The sequence below is a fragment of the Nesoenas mayeri genome (genome assembly GCF_963082525.1).
Source record: "Nesoenas mayeri genome assembly, chromosome: 23".
Taxonomy (NCBI): Eukaryota; Metazoa; Chordata; class Aves; order Columbiformes; family Columbidae; genus Nesoenas; species Nesoenas mayeri.
Genome location: NC_137574.1, coordinates 4701042 through 4706142, shown reverse-complemented (window position 1 = coordinate 4706142; position 5101 = coordinate 4701042).

The window sequence follows — 5101 nt, the reverse complement described above, 5'->3', positions numbered from 1 at the left end:
GCCGGGATCCATCGGTCCTCTGGGATGTTCGGGGAGGGTGGGGAACGAAGAGGAGACTTTGGAAGAAACCGGTAACTGATGGAGCGCTGGATTTTTCTAGGGGCTTGGGGTTGGTTGTTTTTTAAGGTCACTCTGTTCTGAAAGGCCGTGGGAAGGTCTGTCAGTGGGAAGGCTTGAGCTGGACCAAACCCAGCTCCAGGAGAACTTTCTGCAGAGGGAAGAGAGGGGTTAGTTGGGGCTGGGTTTTCCCTTTCATCCTTCAAGACCAAGATGGCAAAAAACTCAGGCGCAGAATGGAGCGAAAGCAAAGCACGTGGTGAAGGAGAAAGCAAGTCCGAGGTGAATGCAGCAGGACATGCACATCCCACCAACCTCTCTGAACCGCGTCACAGCCCAGCCAGGACAGAGCGGGGCTGTGACATTGTCCCCGTGTCCCCACGGGAGCCTGGGCAGACACGGGGGACCTGATGCTGGGGACAGCACTGGCACCAGTGAGATCCCCCCTCCACCGCTTTCCCTTCATTTATTTATTTCCCCCTCCTTCGGCTTTAGTTGATTTGATCTCTTCAGGGACACCTGGACTTGCCAGCATCACTCCTCTGAGTTTTACAGCCTCTGCACCGTGTCGTGTGTGTGCGTGTGTGCGGTTTTTAATTTAATTCAAGACTCTTTCCATTTGTGAATCAAAGCTGGTAGAGCAGGAGGAGGCAAGCAGCTGCCTTCCCGGCCCTACACAAGAGCACAGCATGCTGTCTCGGATGTTTCTTAAATTATTTCATACATATATATTTATGTAATATATCTATACACACACATATATATATGAAAATATATATATATATAAAAGTATACACACAGTCAGATCCTCTGGTGCAAGCGGGTGCCACTCCAGTGACTTCGGAAGCCGTGAACTACAGAATCCCGGAATGTCAGGGGTTGGAAGGGCCCTGGAAAGCTCATCCAGTGCAATCCCCCCATGGAGCAGGAACACCCAGATGAGGCTACACAGGAAGGTGTCCAGGCGGGTTGGAATGTCTGCACAGAAGGAGACTCCACAACCCCCCTGGGCAGCCTGGGCCAGGCTCTGCCACCCTCACCCCAAACAAGTTTCTTCTCACATTTAAGTGGAACCTCCTGTGTTCCAGTTTGCACCCATTGCCCCTTGTCCTGTCACTGGTTGTCACCCAGAAGAGCCTGGCTCCATCCTCCTGACACTGCCCCTTTCCATATTGATCCCCAGGAATGAGTCCCCCCTCAGTGTCCTCTTGTCCAGCTCCAGAGCCCCAGCTCCCTCAGCCTTTCCTCACACGGGAGATGCTCCACTCCCTGCAGCATCTTGGTGGCTGCGCTGGACTCTCTGCAGCAGTTCCCTGTCCTGCTGGAACTGAGGGGCCACAGCTGGACACAATATTCCAGGTGTGGTCTCCCCAGGGCAGAGCAGAGGGGCAGGAGAACCTCTCTGACCTACTGACCACCCCCTTCTAACCCACCCCAGGTCCCATTGGCTTCCTGGCCACAAGGGCCCAGTGCTGGCCACCAGGGCACACCTTCTGATCACACCCCCAAAAACTTTGTGTGAGCAAGGTGGGCTTCCCCAGAGCTGCACTGATTTTAGGGCACAGGGCTGGGAATTCACCCCATCCTCAGGTTCCACAGAGCACAGGCTGTCTCAGCACCTTCTACACTAAATACCTACAACGACAAAGCAGCGAGTGGTTCAGTTTCAAAGGCTGAGCTCCCTCATGGGGCTCTGAGCCCAGATCCTGAGAGCCTGGGGGGAGCTGCCCCAGAGGCTGCCAGCCCAGGGCCGCCCGCAGGGGAGGGGAAAACCCTCGTTTCTTGACGGTGTCAGAGCCGCGGCCACAGGGGGGCCCCACCTCCCTAGATGCGTTATAGGGACAGGGTGGGGTTCTGCAACCTCATTAGCGCTTTAAGCTAATTAGCTCTTTAACCCCTTGATGGCTGGGGAGAGCGGCTTGGGGGGGATGCTCAGGGCGTGGAGGAGGGACTGGTGACCCTGAGCTGGTGGGAAACGGGGGTTTCTGCGGGAAACAGAGAGCACCTGGGCTCAGGAGGCTGCAGGTGCCCTTGGCAGCGGGAGGTGGGGGCAATAGGGTGGCCGAGCATGAAGAAGGTGGGTGTCACAGCTCAGCACCAGCCACCATAGAATCATAGAACCATTTCAGTTGGAAGAGACCCTCAGGATCATCGAGTCCAACCATAACCTAACTTCAGCACTAACCCATGGCCCTAAGAACCTCGTCTAAATGCCTTTTAAACATCCCCAGGGATGGTGACTCCAGCACTGTCCTGGGCAGCCTGTTCCAATGCCCCACAGCCCTTTGGGGAAGAAATTGTTCCCAGATCCAACCTCAGCCTCCCCTGGTGCAACTTGAGGCCGTTTCCTCTGCTCCTGGCGCTTGTTCCTGGGGAGCAGAGCCCGACCCCCCTGGCTCCAAGCTCCTTTCAGGCAGTTCAGAGATCAGAAGGTCTCCCCTCAGCTCCTGTTCTCCAGCTGAACCCCCCAGGTCCCTCAGCCGCTCCATCACACTTGTGCTCCAGCCCCTCACCAGCTCCGTCACCTCCTCTCTACTCTCTTTAGTACATCGCAGTGTCCTCTGCAAGGTGGAGAAGGTGTTGGGATGGAAACATGAGCTCTGCCACCTCCCCTTGCTCAGGAAAGCTCTGCCAAGCTCAACTCCCAGCAGCAGGAACGGGGCTGCAGGCAGCCGAGGGCAGAGGAGCAACCTGGGACATTTTAGGGCATTCGCAACAAAATGTTCGTGTCCTGGCACCGGCCGCTCACCCTGACCTGCTTGGCAGCGGCTGGAGGAGGCCCCAGTGCTGGGGCAGCGAGCGGAGCTGTGCGTGACTGCCATCCCAGCGGGAATTTTGGACCTGTGATAGCTCCTGTCCCCAGTTCCCCTCCATCCCGAGCCGGTGGGCTGGGCCATGCCAGGAGCAGCATCCCCCCTGCCTCCGGCATACAGCATCCTCCCGCTCCCCATGCCAGGCACCCGGCTGAGCCCCCTCTCGCATCTTCCCATGGCCGGCAAGGGGAATGCAGGAGCCAGAAAATCCCGCCCAGGGAGCTGCCGGTGACACTTGTCACAGGGACAATCCCCCCATGGCATGTGTAGCTCCCTGAGGACTCGCATTCTCCCAGCGGGCACTGGCACAGCAGGGCCGGGGGGGGCTCATAATGGCCCCCTTTGTGCGGGTGGCAGGAGGAGAGGTGAAGCTTTGACGTCAGCCCGGGAGGAATTCCTTAATGCCATTCAGGCCTCCCTCACCCGCATCGCTAATTGCATTTTATGTAATAGCTGCAGCTGGGCTCCCAGTCTGCTATTGAGAGTGGGATAAGACAGAGTGACGGGGGCAGCGGGGGCCCGGGCAGCGCTGGTGGCTGCGAAACATGTCCAGCTGGTGCCACTGGGCATGGGGACCCTTGTGGCCCTGCTTGCAGGGTCCCCAAGGCTTGGTCACTCTTTCCCCAGTGTGGGGAGCAGCTCACACCTCCTGTGAGCCCCATTGCGGGGGGTGGCATGGGTGCTTCATGTGCATGATCTCCCGTCACCGCAGCGAGCTTGGAAGAAGTAATCATAATAAATCGGTTTGGTATCTAAGGGGTAATTGCATTTAATGGAGATGAATGAGGCAGCGATTTATCTCGCTAGTGTTACACCGTCGGGTTTGCAGCTGCACAAGCCTTGGGTGATAAAATAATGTATTTGCTGCCCTCTGCTCTGCTGGTGGATCTCCCAAAATAGTCCCTCAGCATCCTCATGGCTCTGGGGACCTCCCTGTGTGTCCGAGGAGCGGAGCACTAAGAGCTGGAGGCTGCTCCCTTGTGCAGGGACCTGGAGGTGCTCAGCACCTTTTTAGGGTGCTGCTGGCATCGTCTCACCCCCGGTTTGCCCCCGCTCACCCCGCTGCAAACCCATAGAGACCCTCACCCGGGCACCCGCAGACCCATCAGGGGTCTGCGCATCAGGGGGTGCAGCAGGGAGAGACGTTTTTCCCAAGGAGGAGGAGGAAGGGGGCTTGGGGGAGGATGCTGGCAATCATCAATGGGAAAGACGGCGGGGACCCCAGACGTTCCCTCCCCCCTGCCGGCGTGGCCAAGCTTAGGCCGTAAAAAGAAAGACCTGGTACCAAGGATAACATGCTTCACATTCCTGCGCTGTCTCCGGGGGAATTTCGGCTGATCTACATGAAAAATACGCACTGCCCCCGAGGTCAAAGTGTCTGGAGGAAAAATTTCCGAGCGGAAAAGCTTAAAGCGGCGCAGAGCCACAGCCGGGGCTGGATCCAGGGCACTCGGCTGTCACCTGGCGTGCCCAGTGCCCGTGTCACCACGGCTGGTGCCAGTGCCACCATGTCCCTCCCCAGCGCACAGCAGGGTGGAGGATGCTGCTGCCAACCCCGTGCACCGATGCTCAGACACAAGTGAACATCAGCACCCTGAGCTCGTAATGAATCCATCAGCCCACAGCTCAGGGAGAGCAGGGGAACAACCCCACATTACCCCCTGAACCATGTGGAGCGGAGCCCCAGCAGATCTGGCTCCTGCTATTCTCGTGGCCAATCTAATAATTTAATTGCACGTTTAAAAATAAATACTCGTCTGGGGTTGGGGGAAAGAAAGGCTTACAGGAGAAAATGAAGAGGAATTTAATTAAGGGCAGTGCTGGGAATGTCTCTTACCGCAATAAAGATAAGGAGGATCAATTGCTCCTTCCTCGGATCAAAGCGAAGGGCTGGAGGGGGGAAGCGGGGCTGTCGCTGGCTACAAAGCACAGGGGAGGGAGGGGAAGGCAGGGAGAGAAAAGCACACAAGAGAACCCAGGAGAAAGACAACTAGATAAGATTAGGAAAAATAATGCTGCTGGACTGATCATAGCATGGAGGAGGTTGGGGGGGCTGTGCTGCCCATCGCCCCGGCCGCCTCCTGCCCGGCAAGGGAAAGGGCAAAGGGATGGCACCGTCTCTCCCCATTTAAACTGCTTTGTCTCAAGGTACCGACCCAGCCAAGCACCTGCTGGGCACCCTCAGCCAAGACCCAGCGGTTGTGCCCAGGGCTGAGCGAGGATCCATGCGC